The sequence below is a fragment of the Meriones unguiculatus genome, chromosome 8, assembly GCF_030254825.1.
Source record: "Meriones unguiculatus strain TT.TT164.6M chromosome 8, Bangor_MerUng_6.1, whole genome shotgun sequence".
NCBI lineage: Eukaryota > Metazoa > Chordata > Mammalia > Rodentia > Muridae > Meriones > Meriones unguiculatus.
In genome coordinates, this window is record NC_083356.1 from 9,203,630 (window position 1) to 9,224,594 (window position 20,965).

Here is a 20,965-nt window from a genome sequence, read left to right on the forward strand (position 1 = left end):
CTGAACAAATGAAGCTCTTCCCCACTGGCCTCCTGCTTGCAGAGCCATTGTCTGGGCATCGTGTGTGTGTGTGTGTGTGTGTGTGTGTGTGTGTGTGTGTGTGTGTCTGGAGGGTGTCAGTGCATAGAGCTCTCCAAGTGCTGAGGAAATCTAAGGATGAGCCTGTCAATGGGCATTGGATTTCTATATCTCTTTTCTTGTGGATATGATTTGACAGGATAAGATTTGGATATCTATCTACCTACCTACCTACCTAGATACGTATCATCTATCTATCTATCTATCTATCTATCTATCTGTCTGTCTATCTATCTATTTATCATCTATCATCTCTTTATTGGTTTTTAGAAACAGGGTTTCACTGTGTAGCCCTGGCTGTCCTGGAACTTGTTTTGTAGACCAGACTGGCCTCAACTCAGAGATCTCCTGCCTCTGCCTCCCAAATGCTGGGATGAAAGGTGTGCACCACCAATGTGTTCCAGCACCACTGGCCTAGCTAGAATTTGGTTCCCAAATAAGGCCAACGGAGCCCTACTGCAAGGCCAGAGCCTCTGAGGGCATTCAGTAGCTACTGCCCTCTCCAAGCCTCCCCTTTCAGACTTTTCTGTTGTATCGTGAATGTCAGGACAGGGCCATCTTCAAAAGCCACCTGGATACCTAAAGACTGGATTATTACAGACAAACCTTGCTGCCCACCAGCCCCATCTAGGGCTCACGATTCAGTTTCTGCAGCCAGTTTCTGCTCCTCCACAGCCTCTGGCCATGGTAGAAAAGTGAGAACCCACCCTTAGTGGGCGTAAATGGTGGGTACACAGACCTCTCCCTGTGTTCTTGGAAGAACAGAATCCAGCGCCCTTGACTCTCCTGCCTAGTCTTTGTCCCAGGCAGGGTGAGCTCTTAGAAGCTACGCACACATCGCAGCAGGGGGTAAACGCCACATCCTCTAGGCTGGGCTGCTGCTTTTGAAGTGTGGTGATCTAGCTTTGGTGCCAACTAGAGGAGCCCTTTGTTTTACAACAGTGAGACCTGAGGAGCCAGCTGATAAGACTTGGGACCCTGGTGTGAAAATGACCCTTTGAACTAGGAAGAGTCCTCAGATAAGCAGACCAAGGCTTTGTTATCGGCCACATTTTATTGGAGCTCTTTACAGACCAAGGCATGTAAATAATGGCATTCCAGGCCCTTCAGTACAGGCATGGGGAGTTATTTTAAGAATGCCCAACTCCAAAAAGGTATTTGGGGAAAATATTTCCACACTAGAGGAATCAGTCTAAACTTGATAAAAAAAAAAAAATCCACTATGCCAGAAAGAAAACATAAATGAAACCAAACTATATGCTTTCAAAATTATCTTGATTGTCTTTCACAACAAATGGCACCTGTGACTTGTTAGCAAACGCCATTGGGAGAAAGGGAAGGAGACAAGCAATGAATGGTAATCTTTTTCAAGCTAGCATTTGAGTTGTAAGTGTTCTGTACCTTGGAGAGTCTCAGATTGTGCGTTCATCCCTCAGCCATTCAACAAACCTGTTGTGCTCAAGCTGGTGTTGAGATGAGTCGTCACACACAGCACTGATACTGTACCCTTGGAGTTAGTCTCCTGCTCCAGCACAACGCAGACAATGAACACTTTAATATGAAGGGTGCAGGGAAGACGGAGGGGTCATGCCAGGGGCTGCTAGGCCATTCTGCTCCATGCTGAAGTTTCCTGGAACCTTATTCTGAAGTATGCTTTAAATTAAGGGTTTAATTTCGCCTTTCCAGCAGCTCTTTGGGTATTTGCATGCTTTGTGTCCAAGGGCGCCTTCCAGCTTTCCCTCGTGTGAGCCTAAATGCATCTCTAGACAGCCTCCCAAAATAGAATTTTCCATTCCAGACTGAGGAGCTGCAGCTGAGACGGAGAATGTAGGGTAAATGCCACGAAACCTTCATTTGAAGTTGGAAACTCTCACGACAGAGAGCCTGTGTGGCCAGTCCGGCCTGCAGGCCCTTCGCTGGCTGCACTGAAACCAGAGCAAGCCCAACCCCAGGTGGCTGCACTCCGGGGGAGTGGGTGGAGTTGCCTCTAGTATAGCAGTCGATTTAGCCAGCAAACGCATGTACACCTGCCCTCCGCCCCTGCAGCTCCCCCGTGTACACCTGTCCTCTGCCCCTGCAGCTCCCCCCTGTACACCTGCCCTCCGCCCCTGCAGCTCCCCCGTGTACACCTGTCCTCTGCCCCTGCAGCTCCCCCCTGTACACCTGTCCTCCGCCCCTGCAGCTCCCCCTGTACACCTGTCCTCTGTTCCTGGCAAATCGGCTTTAGCCGAATCCTGCATTCCTCCTGCATCCACCGATCTCCATTCTAGGTTTCGTAAAGAATTCAGAAAATTCCAGGACTCCCCAGCATGGAGATCTGAGTATCTATCTACCTGCCATTTTGCGCATTAGAAACACAAATCCAGAGAGCAGAGGTCTTCTGACCAGTTAGTGGCAGAGACAGAAGCATCAGCCAAGGCCAGTCCTTCTCACTCTGCCAGAAAGTAGGACAGAGGACTGCAGCCTCCCAAGAACCAGAAGCCAAGCCCCTCGGTCTGATGCCTCCCGTTCCATCTGTGTTAGAAACCAGGCGGTTCTGAGATGCTTCCTGAACGCTCCGCCTAAGTCGAATGTCCCTTCAGGTGGTTGAAGCTCTCACACAGTCATTCTCGCCCTTCCTAACACTGCAGCCCTTTCGTTACAGTTCCTCATGTTGTGGTGACCCCCCACACACCCACATACACACACCATAAAATGATTTCATTGCTACTTTATAACCGTAATCTCACTAGTTATGAATCGTAATGTAAATATCTGATATGCAGGATATCCAGATGGGGTCATGACCCATAGGTTGAGAACCACTGCTCTGAAGGACCACTGTCCATGAAGTCATCCTTTGTCCCTAGTCCTGTGGATGAGGGTGCGCTTTCTGATCCAGTACGTTCTGTAGACGCATATATAAAACCTGGGCCCAGAGCAGCAGAGGGTAGTACTGCAGGAGGGAATACGCTTTTGCTACCACTTGCTTTTTTCTCCCCCCCCCGAACAATAGCTCATTTGTGTTAATCACCTTATGCATGATTCAGACCCATTAGAATTTTAGGCCAAAATGTCCAGGAAGTACAGTACACTCTAACAGGGAAGTGGCTGCCTGGGTTGTTGCTGTGTAACAAGGTTCACTGTGCCTTCAGGCAGCATGAACGCGGAAAATCCTGTGCAAAGATACATAGTGTTGGGTCAACACTCTCCCCTTCCCCCTTCCCTGTTCCCTCCTTCTTCCTCAGATTACTAGTACTTTTCATTTTCCACTGTGACCGTTATGAAAGATCATTTTCATGAGTTCTTAGAAGTGTAATCATGGAACCCGGTGTGATGGTGCTCACCTTTAATCCCAGCATTTGGGAGGTGGAGGAAGGCCTATCTCTGTAAGCTTGAGACTAACCTGGTCTACAGAGTGAGTTCCAGGACAGCCAGAAAGAAAGAAAGGAGAGAGAGAGAGAAAGGAAAGAAAGAAAGAACTATAAAAACTAGGGTTTAGAAAGATGGCTCAGTGGTTTAAGAGCACTTGACTGTTCTTCCAGAGGTCTTGAGTTCAAGTCCCAGCAACTACACGGTGGCTTACAACCATCTGGGATCTAATTCCCTCTTCTGGTTTGCATGAAGATGGAGCACTCATATGTATAAAATATACACATATAGATATATTGGTGTATATGTATCTATGTATATATACCAATATGTATGACAATGTTTATATATGTAGCAATATGTTTATATCAATTTGTGTATATATTGTTATATATATGTATGTATGTATGTATGTATATACAAGGTTTCTCTGTTGCCCAGACTGTCCTGAAACCGTCCTGACTGTCCTGTAGACCACACTGGCCTCTGCCTCCCAAGTGCTGGGATTAAAGGCATGTGCCACCACCTCTCGGCGAATATGTCTTTTAAAAAGGAAAAAAAAAAGAAATGTAACAACTGTGCTTCAGTCCTTATTAAAATGAGTTTTCACTATCGTTTGTTTATCCAGAGCTAACTTGACAAACTGATGGGTTGAGTCAAATGAGGGCGACATCAGTATGGCTCCATAGGAACAGGTACCGTAACCCTAGCCTAGCCTCCAATAGATTCACCTTGTTCTCTGGCTAATGAGCAAAAGCTAATCCTGTTCGTTCAGTGACTGAAGCCAGCTCTAAGCTTATGGCTAGCCTGGCACTTGCCTGGCTGCGGTTATCTTCTGATCGAGGCATTAAACCGACACAGATGCCGTGGCTCTGAAAATGTCAGTCAACATCATGTAGGCCATGCCGTTGGCTCATGCGGTTCTGCCTTCAAAGACGGTGTGATGGGAATTTGAGGTTAGTTCTTTCAGGATAGTCTTCCTTACAGTAATAGGATAATAGTAGCTCAAAAAAGTATTACATGCAATAAAACAAGCCAGAGGGCCAAGCAAGGGAAGAGCTGCCGACTGGTCTAAGAAGAAAGGCCAAGAAAGACTGTAACAGTAAGGAGGAAGAAGTAGAATTATAACCAGATGGTCTCATTTGTCAGTGGTCAATTTGCTGGGATTGGGGCGTGGTCTCCCGACAGAAGGTTCAAAAGCTGCTGCTCCCCTCGGTGTGAGGTCACGCGTTTTGTCTGCTTTTTGCTTTGTGTGTATAACTTGATCTCCTTAGTATTTTCCACAAACAGTCCCTCCCCACCCCAAAATGACAGGTGGTCCAAACGTTGAGACATTAATGAAGACTCTACAGTCAACGGGACAGCAGCTGCCCCACAAGCCTTCACATCCATCAGTCCGCCTCAGCGGGATGGTGGTTCATGTATACCCTCCGAGGCAGCGCTTGCCGCAAAGCGGAGTTATGGGGTGTGCCTGTGTTCTCAGCTACTTAGGAGGATGGGAAGATGCATTGTCTCAGAAGCCGGAGTCCAGGCTGTGTAGAAAGAAGGAAGGGAAAAGAAAGGAAGGAGCTAGCCCTTTATTTTGCTTGTGGAAACTCTTAAGGGCTCTGTAGAAAAATAAGATATACTAGGGTCATGGAAGAATTAACCAAAATGCTTTAAATATATATTTTTTAAATCCAACTGAGCTAAAAGCCAAAGGTTTACAGCAATCAAAAAAAAAAAAAAGTTTTGATGTTGAAAAAAAAATGGAGCTAAGCGGAAACTTCAAAGTTAATCAACAGAGCTTAGCTATACATGATGGCCGTGCTTCTAGAAGAGAGGAGTAAAAATAAAATTGAAAAGTGATTTAAGGGAGCTGTCAGAAACGGAGCTTTGTGCAAAAGAAATGTGTCGAAATCGCAGAAACTGCATAAGTAAAATTAAGCATTGCCTGTCTCCAAATTGGTAGGCTTGGATATTAGATGATGAAATGGCTGATTTCTAAATTTTCTCGGTTCACGTTTTCTTTTCAAACCTCCTTTTGCAAACATTTTGGGAAAGCTATATATGGTTTTCAAAGGTTCTGTGTGTTAAAACCAATGCCGCAGGCCACTTCAGAAGAGCAGTTGTCCTAACCCACTAAAGGAGAGGCCAACGTCCACTTGAGAAAGGCATTTGGACAAAGATGAGTGAGATGGCCCGCCCCATTTCATCTCTGGCCCAATGGGACAGGTCTGGGGGGGGCGCCTACCTCCAAGGACTGTGCATTTGTCCCCAGCTTTCTAGCTCTCCAATTGTCCCCCTGTTCTATGACATTTCCCCCTCAAATTCTGCTTTCCCTGATATCTTGTTTCCTCCATTTAAGAAAGCTGGTATTCTGCTGTCATTCATTAACATTTAGAACTTCTAAAACCCACACTTGGTTTTTTTGTGAAGAAGTGTTTGGGGCTTGGTGGTGTTATTGCTTTGTTTTGTTGGCTTGCCTTTTGTTTGGTTTTTCCGGACAGGGTTCCTTTTCTCTGTGTAGGCAGGGCTGTCCTGGAACTCACACTGTAGACCAGGCTGGCCTCAAACTCACAGAGATACCACCTGCCTCTGCCTCTCAAGTCTCATTCTGTAGTCCAGGCTAGTCTGGGATTTGCCACATACCCGAGATTGGACTGGAGCTCACAATAAGCCTCCTGCCTCAGCCTCCTGGGTGTTGGGATTACACTCCAGCTCAGTGGCCCCTACTTGTGTGTGTGTGTGTGTGTGAGTGTGTGTGTTTAGGTGTGTAGATAGACTTCTCTTCTACTGGCTTAGTGTGGCGGCCTGTGTTAGATAAGCATTGAGATATTCTGTTTGGGGGGAAATTCCAGGGATTTTTTTAGTGTGTCTTAATCTCTTTACTACTCACCACTCAAAAGAACCTTTTTTCTCTTGTATAAACCAGTTTGAGGGAAGTCTGGACATGCCCTTCCCAGGTGGGAGTAACGGAGTTTCACTACATAAGTAACAGGTGAGGTATTGTCAGGTGTTGTCAGGCCCATCTCTTTGACAGCTGAATTGAGCCATAAAAGTTCTGAATAATTTATGCAGGACTGCAGGAGTCCTGATTTCACACCGGGATGCTTAAAATGAATTTTTATTGTGGCTCTTATCTTTGGCCTGGGTGAAAATGTTCAGATTGCCCCATAAGTCAAAAATAATTTAGTTTGCCATTACCCACGGGTTTAACATCTTCTGTTTGCTTTTAAGTAGAATCAGAGTTCATCATGATCATATGTTTCAGTTTATGGTTTAAAATATTACAAGATGGCCAATACTGGGGCTAAGAACCTTTTAAACCATCTTTAATTTCAGTGTAACTGCGAAGTCTGCGTAGCCTCCTTATAAACTGAATTTTGCTTCAGAAAAGCAAACCGAAGCAACATGTGGTTTTTGGGTCTGCTGCTTTCCTTAGCCTGGTTTGCATTAGGAAGCTGTGGAAGCTAAATCAGAAAACTCTCAAAAGCCTCCCAGGGAAGGAAGGACAGAGAGGAGACACATCTGAGCCCCTCCCGAAAAGCACATTCCAGTGTGAAGTGTGGGTCCTTGGAAGTAGAGAACAGAAAAGTAAATTTTTTTTTTAAGGATCATACCTAAGAAGGACCCTAGTTAAGAAGAGCCTGTAGTTCCCATTTGAGAATCATCCAAAATGAAACAAACAAACAAAACCAAATAATATCCATCATTCCCAGGCCATCCTCTACATTAACTGCTGGTTCCTCAACCCTAAAAAACTTGGGGTGGGGAGCTGGTGTGATTTCTCCTCAGTGGTTAGAGTACTGCTCTTCCAGAGGACCCAGGTTCAATTCTCAGCATCCACATAGGGGGGTGGGGGGTGGGGAGTCACAATTGGCTGTAACTCCAGTACCAGGGATCGGCACCCTTCTTGGACCTCTGTGGGCACTTGATGCCCATGGTGTGGTGCACAGACATAGATGCAGGCAAAACGTCCATATGCACAAAATAACAACAGAAACTAAACTAAAGTCTGCCTCCACGAACCTCCAGTGAGAGCTGCTGCTGCCAAACCTGCAGAAGGCCGGGGCAGACAGCATGGCACAGACCCCGCCTGCTCTCTCCCCATTGCTTCCAGGAATGCCAGTACTCATGGGTGTTTAGAATCGCTTTGCTCCTTGTATTCATAGTACGAGCATCCCCAGCGTTTTGCACGTATGATCATCGTGTTTCCTTTCTTTGAAGACTCTTACGAAGCACCAGGAATGGAGTGGCACATAGTAGTAGAATTTAATTTGCCTGACTGTATTAAAAACATAGTACACTTCCTGAAAGGCATCCTTAGGGATCAGGCATGTGTCATTCTGAAGGATCCTGGAACAGCAAGAAGATGCTTGGCACTGCTTATGTAGCTATCTGGTGGTCCTTAAAGAAAAAAAAAAATAATAATATATATATATATATATATATATGTATACATATATGTATTTATTTAGAAAAATATAAATATGTATATGTATTTATTTCTTTTGTGCATGAATGAATGCATATATGTGCATGTTCATCTGCACACAGATACCTGTGGGAATGGGTACAGATGTACATATGTGTATGTGTTTAGAGGTCAGAGGTCAATCTTGGGTTTCAGTTGCTGACCACCTTGCTTTATTGAAATTAGGTCTCTCCCTGCTTGCCAGGATACTGAGGCTGGCCAGCCAGTGAGCCTCAGGAACCTCTTTATTTCATTACCCAGGCAATGGGATTTTAAGCAGGGTGTCTCTGTTCTGCTTTTAAAAAGTGGGCTCTGGGGAATCTAACTCAGGTCTTCATGCTTGCAGGGCCAGTGCTTTGCTGGTTGAGCTATTTTTCCAACCCTGGCTTATTTTATTTTTTTGAGTGGGACCCCCCCAAGTTTAACCATTTTGTCAGATCCTTAAAAAAAAAAATGTACATCACTTCACATCCTAAAATGCAGTCTGGCATATGGCATAAAAACCATCCTATATGTTCCTGTCACTCCTCACTCCCTCGCTCTGTCCTCTTTGGACACACGCTCCCCAGAAGTACAAGGCTGGTGAGGTAGCTCAGGGGTAGAGCGCTTGCCTAGCACAGGGGAAGCCTAGATCTGATCCCAGCATAACGCCTCACACCCTCATATAAGACGGAGCATTTCAGAGGTTCCTGGGATCCTGTTAGATCATACGGTATGGAGGCTAATAAAAGCCTCAGACATGATTGGTCACAGCAGTGTGGCCTAGTCCATTCGATCAGCAATGCAGTAGGCAGTTTTAAGCTGCCGCCAGAGTGTGTGTGGAAGGAAGTGAATTCCCCATGAGCTTTCATTCCCAGTCCTCATGGACCCCCATTATTTAAGCTCATGTGCAGAGTTTTTTGTTGGGCAGCATGTCAGCAGAATCTCCTACAGGCACCGCCAGACACCAATTATCCTGCTGCTTTCTTTGCCCTCTTTTTTTTATTGTCACGACTGAAGAATGTTGGTCATTTTTTTTTTTAAAGCATTATGGTCCTATGACTTGAACTGTCATCAGTTTTCTTTGACAAGTTTACAATGGCTGCGTTATTTTGGTGTCTTTGGCTTTGGGATGTCACGTGAGAGGTGGTAGAATGGGTTACACAGAGTCTCAGTGGAACAGATCTTGAGGCCTGTCCCTCGCTCTGCAAACTCTTGGCTTTGAATTGACGAGGTGGTAAGCGAGCTGCTGACTGCACTCTAGGATGCAGTGACGCGGGCTGCGATGAAGAGGCAGCAGAACGTCTGTCCTGCAAAGAGCTCAGTAAGACCGTGGTGCTGACAATCAGATGTGTGTGTGCGAGACTGGAGCGGCACAGTCAACTTCAGTTAAGGGATCTCCAGAGTCAGGGGGGTGCTCCTCATGAGTGTGCCTCGGAGCTACACAAATGTTTGGCTCTGCAGGTCAGCAAAGCAATATATTGTGGGTGAGTTGTCCTAAAGGAGGCTGACGACCAGTGCTTTATTAGTGGCTGAAATAACCTGGCATTCAGGTTTGCAGACTTCCCTTCTGGATTCTAGTGCTGCTGCTGAGGGAAAAGTTTGGGAAGGCAAACTTTTTATTTTTATTTTTGTTTAGCTGAGTCTCAGTGCTCTATGCCGGGCACTGTGGCACACAACTTTTCCCTGTATTCAGGAGGCAGGGGCAGGCAGATCCCAGTGAGCAGGAGGCCAGCCTGGTCTACAAGAGTGAATTCTGGGCCAGCCAGAGCTGTGTAATAGACTGTCCTGAAAAACAAACACTGCTTTAGAGACAAATAATACAGTACTCAGCAGGATAAGCCTCGAAGTGAAACCCAGACTTGGATCCTGGCTTCTCTGCTAACTAGCTGATACTTTTGAATAACATTCTTTCCTTTTCTTGTCTGTTAAAAGTGGAAAGTAAGATCCCCTTCCCTCAGTGCTTCTTCATGAGGCAAAGCTCTCATATTAGTACCGTGGGGTTCATTTGACACTCTTGGTTTCTTGCCCAATATATCACCAAGATAGCGACACCACATGATACGCCCCAAAATAACTCCAGTTCTAACACATCTTTGATGCCCCGTTCTATACTGATTCTACCATTGCCTCTAAGTCTCAAACCTGTAGAACCTGGCAGGAAAGCCCTGTGCCAGACCTTCCAGGGACACCACAAGGAAAAACTCCTTCTCTCCAAAGGGTGTGGGTGATGTCTGAACTTCCAGGTCAGCCCAGACCCTGCTTCTACACCCAACAAATAGCGTCTCCACGCTGAGCATCGTGAAAACTGCGTAGCCACCATTTCCTTCCAAAGTCTCTTTTCTTTCTGCGTAGATGCCTTCTGCACGTGGTCAATTCAGTCCCCAGCATGATGTACATGTGTATATGCATGTTATATATCTGTGTGTGTCACATATGTGTATATCCAATTAATATCAACCAAAACATCCATGATGTATACTCTCACTGGTGAAGATGGATTCCAAGTGGCCCACGGAGCCTCTGGGCTATTCCGTGGGTGTACAGATGTAGGAAGGGAACCTTGTCACTCTAGTTAGTGTAATGGAAGTTTTACGTTTTTTGTATGTTATGTAAATACGTTTTTGTTTTAATCCCAAGGGTGAGATTTTTAGTTGGACTAATAGTTTGTCCACACCTGTTAGTTGTCTTGTGTGGGGGCTGGGGCTGGCTTTTGCCAGCGGGTCACGGCCTCTCATGTGTGGCACAGAGAGGGGTGTGGTCTAGGACTCTGAGACTATAAATATGGGAGCCCAGAGAGAGGTGTGTGGCTTGTGATGTTGGCGTGTGGCATGTGGCCGTTTGGAGAGACCGGAGATGGTGTGGTGGTTTGGAGCAGACAGACGGAGAGAAACACTTTGGAGGGCAGCGGCATGAAGGAGACTGCTGGCTGCCTCTGCTGTTGACAGAGGTATAGACCCTAAAAGACCCTTCAGCCCTGAACAGCCAGGAGAAGTGAAGGGGCCTCTCTTCCTACTAACCTTTTCTCTCCTATGTAGGATTGGGAAGTTGGATGAGAGGTTGAGGCCTAAACATCCCAAATAAAGCAGAGTTTTAAAAACAAGCTAAACTCTCCACTCTAGGCCATAGAACTTCTGACAGGAAACAAAAACCACCACCAACAACAACCAGGAGGGCCTGGCCTGAATAAGGCCTGGGACTAGCGGGGTGTGGGGGGCCAGTGTGGTCTCAGCATGGCAGCCTCCTGGGCTATTCCGCTTTCAGACTTGAAGTAGGAGTTACCAAGGCTATGAGGTAGAAGACATGGCAGGGTCATGAAGCAGCCTTGCAGGACCGCGAGCCACCCATTTTAGAGGCAAAGAGGAGGAGTGACAAGTGACAGGTGACTTGGGGGATGTCGTGGGCTGCAAATGAAAGGCCTTCTTTCTTGCCCATGGAAGTGTGAAGGAAAAAAAAAATCCAAGGAAAGAGATATGTAAAGTAAGAATGTGATGTCACGTGAAGGAGAATGAACACGGGCACGGGCTCTTGTCTCCAGGCACAGGGACTGCAGGGCAGATAGCAGACACAGGGCCTTGCTATGGGCACAGGCTTGCCACCAGTCCCTGGGCTCAGAGCAGTTCCCTTGCCTGGAAACGTCAGAAAAGAGATGTAACTTGGATGTAACTGACAAGCGTAGGCTATGAGGATGTAGCTGGAGCTCAGAAGGCTCCAGACTGCTGTGACGGATCTTGCTTATCCTCAGAGGACCACGCCCACCCCGGGAATATGGGATGAATGAGGAGGGTATGGCTTTGGGCTCTATGGATTAGAAACCAAGATTAGCCCATTAGTTTAGTTCATGTTGGTTCCCACAAGCCAAAACAAAAATTAATTTCCTCTAAATATTAAAACTAGAACGTTGAAGCCAGGTATGACATATCACCAGTGTAATCTGAGTACACAAGGTTGAGTGAGATTGGATTGCTGCAAGTTTGAGGCCATCCTGGGTTCTACAGAACATTCCAGGCCCCCAAGCTGCACAGCGAGACTGTTTCTCACACACCAAAAACCTATACATTGAACCTCAAATTAATTGGCATAATATTTTTTAAGTTTATTTACTTATGGTGTCTGTGTAGGTCAGAAGACAACTCTTTTCTCTGGAGTCCCATCTTTCCTGTCCTCATATGGGATCCAAGGATTGAACTCAGGTTGTCAGCCTTGTACCTAAAGAGTGATGGTACCTAATGAGCCCTCTTGCTGGCCCAACTTTCCTTGTCCTCTTCCTCCTCCTTTTCTCTTCCTCCTCATCCACCTCCTCTTCCTCCTTTCTTTACCCTCTTCCTCTTCCTGTTCCCTTTCCTTCTCCCCTTCCTTCCCTTCTTCCTCTTCTTCTTTTTGTGCTGGGGATTGAACCCAGAGCCTCACACATATTAAGCAGGATCTCTATCAGTGAGCCACACCCCAGCACTCACTTTTACTTAAAAGTCCAAATAAAGAAGAACAGGATATTACTAAGGCACATATGAGTACAGAGTATGCAAGGCCCCAAGTCAGCCTGTGGAGGCTCAAACCAGAGCAGGCAAGTCAATCCCACTCAGCAAGCACTCGTGTGTGCCAACCGGCACGTTTGATGGCCCCAGCCAGAGAGCATCAAAAGCACCAGGACCTCGCATAGTCTTAGTGCAGACTCAGTGCTGAATACCCTGAAGGTCCAGATGGGCACAGGGGAGCAAGGAAATGCCCAAACAACTTGGTCAAAGACCATGTGTGAGCTGAGAGCGTCAGGAGAGCCGCAGCTGGTAGGCCGGTCTCCAGTGTGGGATCACTCCTTCTACTCCCACTGTTGCAGAAGGGGCCTTGGGATCTTAGATAAGATAAAGAAGTGGTACAGAATGCTCAGCTGGCCTTTTTCTTCTTGGCAAGAGGCTTCTGGCCGCTTGAAATAGTCCTTCGCTGATGCCCCTCTAGAAAAAAATAACGAGCTGGTTAGTTACAGCACCCAGTCTCAATGTTCAAAACTGGTCTGCCTACATTTTCAACTCTCTTAGCGGGCGGGGGTCTTAAATAGCCAACAGAAGCAGGTGATACACAAAACTGAGTGGAGCAAGTAGCACATGAACATTCTATAAGCTAAACATTCCATAAGCTAAAATTGGTCATCAAGTGCTATTCCTTCGCCATGTCATTTAAATACAGCTGACCTGCAGACCATGCCAGCCACCACCACCACACAGCCCTGCTCCCAGCGCCATCTGGGCCTCTGCACTGGCACTCAGTTGGATAGGTCATGTTCATAGAATTTGCTAATAAAGATCATGGGTCCATCTAATTTCAGAGTGATGAGTTTGAGCTCTTTACCCTGAGATATGTAAGCATTATAATGTATTTTATGTATATATATATATGTGTGTGTGTATGTGTATACACACATGTTTTATATATATGAATATTTTGCTTTATGTATGTAAAGCATGTACATGTGTGCACCACCCACAGCTCTGGTGCCCTCAGAGGTCAGAAAAGGTGGTGAGAGCCCCTGGGTCCAGAATTACAGATGGCTGTTAGCTACCACATGGGTGCTGGGAATAGAACCGGGGTCCTCTGCAAGAGCAGCCAGTGCTCTTAACCACTGAGCCATCTCTCCAGCACCTAAGCATTATGTTTTAAAGGTGATTACTAAATGAGAACATTTAGGCTGAGAAGTGCCTGGTTGCCTTGCATTCTCTGTCTCTCCTGTTGCAGTCTCTCCTGTGTCAGGGCTAAACTTCAGCCCCTCTCACACAAGCTATGGGAGTGTATTGACTCACTGCGGGATGCCAGGCTTGCCAGCCACCCCTCACCCCTGCATCCCCAACCCCGTGTACTGGGCAGGTATAGCTATAGTCCAGCCTTTTGCCCTGCCCCACCCCCACCAGAACACCCTCCTCAGGTGAGGCCCTGCTGCTCCCGCTCTTGACTGCTGTGGTGCTGTTTGGGGCTCCCAGCCCTGTTCCCGTCACCCTCCTGTCTAACACATGGATAGTTTATACCACTCTTTTGTACTGAAGTGTCTGTGGCTCCCCACTGACTCGGAATAACTGAAGTGAGCCCGTGGGTGTCTCCCCAGCCATTCACACCCTGGCTCTGCCTTTGGTCACACTTTCTAGTACTTCCCCCCACCCCCAAAGCTGTCTTTTGTTCTTCAGCCTTTGATGGTTTAACCTGTTCCTACTTCAGTGTCCCTCAGGTTCTCACTCCTGATTGACGGCTCCGCAGGGACAGCTCTGCCCTCACTCATCTTGGTCCCCTCTTGATGTCATGTTTATTTTATAAATATAATCTTAAAAATGGTAGTTTCAAATGGGTCTCCCCCCCCTCAAAGCATATTAGCATTTTGCTCTTTATATCCTGTCAATATTTTGCTGTGTGTGTGTGTGTGTGTGTGTGTGTGTGTTGTAAGTTCCCAGCTAAACACTGTGGTCATAATGTCTGAATACAACTTGGATAATGAGCCATTGTACATCCCTTTCGATGAGTTTTAGATTTCTCCTTCATTTCTTTCCATGTTGGTAGCTTTTAAGTGTGAAATTTAAAGATGTATTAAAACCCCAGACCTGAAGAAACTGAGGACATTGAAGGTCAGACTCTGAGGCAACTTTCTCAGTTGTGCTGGAGCCAAGTTTGTTTGTCCAACCTATCTTCGGGGTGTGAAAAGAAGTGCCTGAGGGTAGTTGGGAGTGGACTGTAGAGCAAGAGCCCATGTGGCTGCTGGTCTTCACTAGGTGTTAACCTGAGCAAACATCAGGTGAGCACCACAGATCTGCATTCTTCACCAGGCTTGCGCTGAGGTCTGGAGACAGCACCGCCCTGAGCCCCTATCTGGTGGGAGTGCCACAATCAGTAATCAAACCCTTAGAGTAAGAATCACTGGAGCTACTGGAGTGCTGGGGGCAGGCAGCTTGACACAGGGTCTGTGGATGGACTTCCTGAGAGCAACGTCACTCTTATCTGTTTCTACGTCAGAAGATCTGTTTGACTTGAAAAAGTGGTTTGTGTGTCTACCCCAGAGGTTTTAAAATTGACGTAACCCCAACACAGGCATTTTAGAGATACAATGCTCATTGTCACGAGGGCTAGCCTTAGATAAATGATCTATCCTAGTGTTGCCAAGTACCAGAGGAGAGGATAGGCCTTTAGCCTTCTAACTACAAACCCTGTGGACCACGGTACTTTGAAGTGAAGATGCCCCCCCACCCCACCCCGCTGTCTGAGGTGGGGGTGGGGGAGATGGGTCGCTGGAAGGTTCAGGTCATAAATACAATGGGATGGTGCTCTCTAATCATGATGCTTTAAATATAATCAAAGGGTAAAGGGAGTAATTGGAGACCTCGTGAAGCTGAAACTTATCATAAACCTCCATAATGCCCCTAACTCCAGAAAGACCTTGCCACCTGCCTTCCCTGGGGTGGAGCAGACTCAGCTAATGGGACTAAGGACTTCCAAATGCTCTGTGGTTGCCCAGGCCACAACAGAGGCATTTGGTACCAACTCGCAGGAATAAGACAGCTTAGTAAAGTTATCCCTCCAGCGTTTGGCTCATTGGTCTGAGCAAGAATCGTGGGTGATTCTACAAATGGCTGAATCTGGGGACCCTGTACATCGTGAAAACCCAACTGCTGTCCTACCCATCCCCCACTGAAGACGAAAACCATCCTTGTTTGTCAGCTGCCTCTCAGAGTAAGGTAAATGAGCCAGTACAATGAATCCTGGAGCCAGTTATCCCTGTCTCCTGATTTTAAAAGACTTTTAATGAGAATGTACTCATCCTGATCACTGGCATTCCATTATCAACGCCTTTACAATAGCTAAGAAGTCAAGGCAATACAGCCTTAACACTAAGAAAGAAGTCCGCAGTTTGCTTCTGTGTGTGTGTGTGTGTGTGTGTGTGTGTGTGTGTGTGTGTGTGAGTGAAGGTATGCTCAGCTATGCACGATCATGAGGAGGCTCAGAGTCCACACTAGCTGTCTTCCTGTATGGCTGTCTATGTTACTTTTGAGACAGGGCCCTCCTCCCACTGGACCTGGAGCTTGAGGTCTTAACCAGACTGGCTGGGTACTGAACTCCTAGGACCCACCTGTCTCTCTTACAGCCTCAGTCATAGATGTTACAGTTACAGATGTGCACAGCCACCACTGCTTTTTACTTGGATGCTAGAATCCCAATTCTGGTCTTCATGCTTGCACTTTACCCAGTGAGCCACCTCCCCAGCCCAGGGAAGAGTGTTCACAAAAGAGACCAAGGTCACTGTAGAACGCCAACACCGAGGTTTGCTCACGCCCAGGGCTTTATCTCTCTCTACCAGACTCAACAAGGCTAATCTGGCATTTAACAAAATAGTAGCCCTTTGTTTCTAGCCCTGGCCACATTTGTTTTCCTAAAACAACTCCATTCTTAGGACAATGCTTTAAGCTTAGAAATGGAGTTACTTGGATAAGGTGTGGACATGTGAAGGCCATTTGTTCACTTAGGGCAGGCTCACCACACTGTTCCCCAATGTGGAGGGCACACACTGAGAACACAGTGGCGAACTCCAGAAGTTCCGGCAGAAGAGAAGACAATAAGGCAATGACTAAATAGGCACTCCGTGTTAAGTGCTAGGTGCGGCCAAAGGAGGGGGGGGCGGTTCTCAGTGGAAGGGACTGTGGAATAGAGATCAGGATGGAGGAAGCTAAGCCCTGAGAATTTTTGAGTTTCCTTTCTCAGCCCCCTAAAGTGTGATCTGCAAACTACTGAATATTCTACCTGGCTGAAACAAAAGGATGCCAGCTGGGGCCATTGCTCTCCATCTGCATAAATTCACTGTAGACTGCAGTGCCGCCTCTCAGACCTGAGGAAAGTGTTTCATTCAGATTGAAAGTCAGTAGGAAGTTTTTAACTGTCCCCAAACTGCTTCCTTGGCAGAAACACAATAGACAAGTTGACAGTACCTGTTGGAAACGTGGCAAACGGTATTTACAAGTAGTTACCTTGTAACACGCCCACGGTGGCTACATTTTATATTGAGAAGCCTCACTGCAGGATGCAGTGGGAGTGTGTGTGCTTCTCAACATTCAGTGTGGAGCTAGCTCTCCTTTAAGAGCCCTTGTGGAAAGGGTCAGCCTGGCCGCATATAATCTGTATTTTACTGACAGGTCAGTTTAGAGGGTTCTGTATATCAATAACTGGTTGCAATTTGTTCTATGGATGCCTTTTGCTGATGTCTTTCCCCGAGAAGCTCAGAGAATTAAGTAGCAAAGGGGAAATTTAAGGCAGGAGTGGCGGGCGCAGCTCTGATAATGTCGGCACTTAGGAGGCCCTGCTAGGGCACACAGCAAGTCAGAAGCCAGCCTAGACTGAATGGAAAACCCTGTCCATAATAGCATAAAACACAATCTCACGATCATGGTGAATTTCACAGATCAACGGGGAAAGTGGGCCCGTCAGAGGTTTCCCCACAAGCTCCCATGCCCTCGGGCCAGAGGTGCGCTCACTCCGGGAGTCATCTGCAAAGCTTGAGTCGACTTGAATCGCAAATAATGGTCTGTGATGTCTGAACTAGTGTTTCCAAACTAATCTGAGAACAGAGTCCAGACCTTTTGGTCTCTGTCACTTAAACAAAAACAAACAAACAAACAAACAAACTTTTTACCCAGCTTGCCCTCCACCGCCGCGCTCTGCCCCAGAGATTACAGAACTCGGCCACACAACCGTTTACTTGAGGGATCTATTTTTGGCAAGCTGTGTTTTTTTAAATCACTGTCACAATAGGCTATTGTCCTCTATATAAATAAGTATTTGTCGCAAAATCGCCCTTTAAAGTAGAAACTCGTGGCGGTCAAGGCGCGTCTGTTCGTCAGCGTTTTAGGGAGGTTGGGACACCCAGGCTTGCTCCTTGTCCCTTATCGTGGCCTCCCCTCACCTGATAAAGCTGTCATCCGGACTATAGCTTGTAGCCCAGGAGAATGTGGACTTCTCCCGATTACTAATTGCCAATGATCATTACTAATTGCCGCTGCTTCCTGGGCTGGCTTTGAGGTCCAGCTTTTGTTTCTCTGAGCCCTTTCTGTAGACAGCTGAAGCCAAATTCCTCCCCTCTTAGAGCCCCTATAAATAGCACAGAAACAAGATTAACATGAACGTGAGTGGGGCATTTTCTTGTGTTTCAAGGATAACAGTTAAAAACAAAACAAAACAACTCTTAACTAGCTACTTAAGTGCCTCGTGTGCCTGACTCCTTTGCTTTTGCTGTTATTTACCTATAAAATAAATAAATAAATCTCCGGCTTTAAAGCCGCAGGAATTATTTAAATACAAGGAAGTCTTAAGGGGAGGGGGGAGGATTCGTATGTTAATAAGCCCTTTCGAGTGAGAACTGGGTTAAACACGCCATTTGCTGGCATTGTTATGAACAGCGTGGAGATGGTTTGCGTAAACCGTAGCCCTGCGGGGCCGGGGGCGTAACAACTGGGCCCCAGCGCCTGCCCAGCCCACCGCGAGGGGCCGTGAGTTCGAGGCTCGGCACCGCCCCCTTGCACACTCGCCTGCGCCCGTGCACCTGCGGGCGGGGGGAAGTTTGCAGGAGCTGGCAGGGCCGTGCGCGGCGCCCGGGCCACAGTCCTGTGCCGCCGCCGGGGATGGAGCGCGGCGGGCGGCGGTGCTCCGGCGTCTGGGTAAGTTTTCCAGGAAGGCCGTGCGCGGGCGGGCCGGGGTGGACACCTGCCAGGGGACGGACGGTCAGCGTGACAGTTCCTGGAAAGCGACCGGTGGCCCCGGAGAGCCGGGCGGAGCGCGGAGCAGCGCCACGGGCCCGTGCGCCCTGGGGACCCGGGGGTGGGGGGTGGGGATCGGGCTCGCCGGGCGCGGCAGTGCGCGGTGCTGGCTGGGTGCGGGCGCCGGGCGGGTACCGGGTCTGGGGAGCCCGGTCGCGGGCCTCCGCCGGGCGCGGGGCAGACCGGGGCGAGGCGCCCCCTCGCGGCCAGAGCCACCGCCGCCGCCTGCGCGAGGACCCAGCCTGCTCCGAGGTCTGGGTGGCCCCCGGAGACGGAGACATCCTTTCTCCCAGCCCATCTTTTCAGTCCGCGTGTGGCTAAAGCGGGCGGTGTGCGGAGTGGTTTGTTTTCACAACTCGACTCTTCTCGCGTGCTTTAATGGAAGCGTTTTCTCGGGAAACGCGTTTCGGGAGAGCTGTAAGTTTCACAAAGGGGATGTTGTTCTGGAGCCAACAGGTGACGGGGTGAAACCCGAGTCCGTGTGTACATTGGAGTCAGGTCTGGCCGCCGTTTCCTTGGGCCGCTGCCGAAAATAGAAATTTAAAAAAAAAAAAAAAGTCAGAGATTGACGGGAACACAGTTTTGGGAAAATGTGTCTCCCACTGTGGAAAATGATGGTCTTGGTAGACGTCGGTAGACATGGCTTTGCCACACTATGCAAGGGCAGGTCTCTCCAGAAGTGTCTCTCTGACAAGGAACCGAGCCCTGTCACGGAATTTCCTCCTTTTGTTAAGCCGCCTCTTGCTGTCCTGGAATGTTATTTGTGAGTGAAGTTAGAAGGCTGTCGAAGAGCTGCGCGTTCCCTCTCGGAAAAAACTGCGTAGTATTTTGGTATCTGGTGGCACATAACAGCGGGGGAAACGGGCGAATGGGACGGACGTTTACCTGGAAAATACCCAGTGGCAAATGCCCAGATGCCAGCGATTGCTGCTGTGAAGTTCTTTCAAAGGGGAAGTGGCGTTAGCAGCCTTCTCGGAGCTCTGTTGAGGGTAGCTAGCGTTCCAGCACGTATGAAGCTGACCCGGGCTGTGTAAGCACCGGCTTTTGTCTCAAGTAGTTCTTGAGGTGTGTGAAAACTTTAAAGAAATTATGACATCGTGTGTGTGGCTGGGAAGTTCAAATCTTGATTCCAACGCTTTTGCTTACTCTGGGCTCACTTTAAGTTAAGGACATCACCGGCAAGGAAAGGTGTATTTCCATAAAGCTGTTTCTAACTGGTGTTTTGAGGACAGAGTACACAGGACCTGTGCTCTGCCATGTTTGCTCTTGGTTACCCTTAGTTGACCTGTACATTTAGGCTGGAAGGATTAGAGTCGTTTTGAGTAAGGATCGTGGGGTGACTTCCTGGGTGCACTGAGGTCTCGTTAACAAGCAGATGAACAAAGAGAAGCTGTTCACCTGTGTGGCACTGAGCAGCAGGGAGACGACTAGGGGAGTTCAGCCCGCCCGATGACTTCGCAGATCAGTGTCTGTTCAGGTAATCAGAGTCTCTTAAGGATCCTGCACTACCATGGCAACCTTCACCTAGCAGCTAGCTGGAACTTCATTGGGAGATACTGACAATTAGGAATATAATCTTAGACTTCATAGTCAGGAAAACATGGACAGTTGTTTAAGGATTGATTTAATATGTGTGGGTATTTTGCCTGCACGCACATGTATGTGCGTGTCTACTTGATGCCGTGGATCGCCTGGAACAGGAGTTACAGGCAGTTGTGAGCTGCCATAGGGGGTGCTGGGAATCGAACCTGGGTCTGCTCAGTGCTCTTAACTGCTGAGCTGTCTCTCCAGCCCCCCCCCCGCAGTTATTTTATATTTGCATAATTTTTGATGTGATTTGGTGAGTTGGTCCAAGAAAACGATGACTAATAAAAACCACAGCACAAGTACAAACTCCGGAGGCTCCTGACTCCCTCAGTTCCTCACTCCCCTTCCAAGTTGCCCTCCCTTCTTCCAACTGTAGCATCTCAAAACTCTGGCTTCGACTGACTTCCCTCTCTCCTGCTAGCTTGTTTTGCTTTCCCCTCCCAAGACACGCTGGATCCGCTTCCTTAGGAAATAGGTGCCCCTCCCAGGCTTTTTTTCCTCTTTCCTGGCCATAATTCTCAATGTCACTCTTCTTAGAAAGCCAGAAATAACCCGTGGCATCTTTTGTTCTTCTCCGTTGCCTATGGTGTCAAGGTTAAAGTACCCTGCCTGGCAGGTACGGTTTTTGGCAGTCTGATCAGGTACCATTCTTTGGGAGAATCTGTCTCCTAGGAAAGCCATCTTTTCCACTGCTGCCTTAGAAAACGCTCTAGAGCAGCAGTTCTCAAACCTGTGGCTTACG

General features: G+C 47.7%; 1 protein-coding gene across 3 annotated transcripts in view; it reads left to right on the plus strand.

Annotated features, from left to right (window-relative positions):
* The window catches only part of Prickle1 (prickle planar cell polarity protein 1), a 90,359-nt gene that overhangs the window by 53,740 nt on the left and 15,654 nt on the right, over nucleotides 1-20,965 (plus strand). The window contains exon 1 of one of the 3 annotated variants that reach the window (XM_060388765.1): nucleotides 18,428-18,537. The exons of 1 other annotated variant lie outside the window; for it this stretch is intronic. The gene's annotated coding sequence lies outside the window, so the exon portion shown is untranslated. Of the gene's footprint in view, nucleotides 1-18,427; nucleotides 18,538-18,833; nucleotides 19,054-20,965 lie in introns of those variants that run through there. One more of the 3 variants, XM_060388766.1, reaches the window with a different exon arrangement.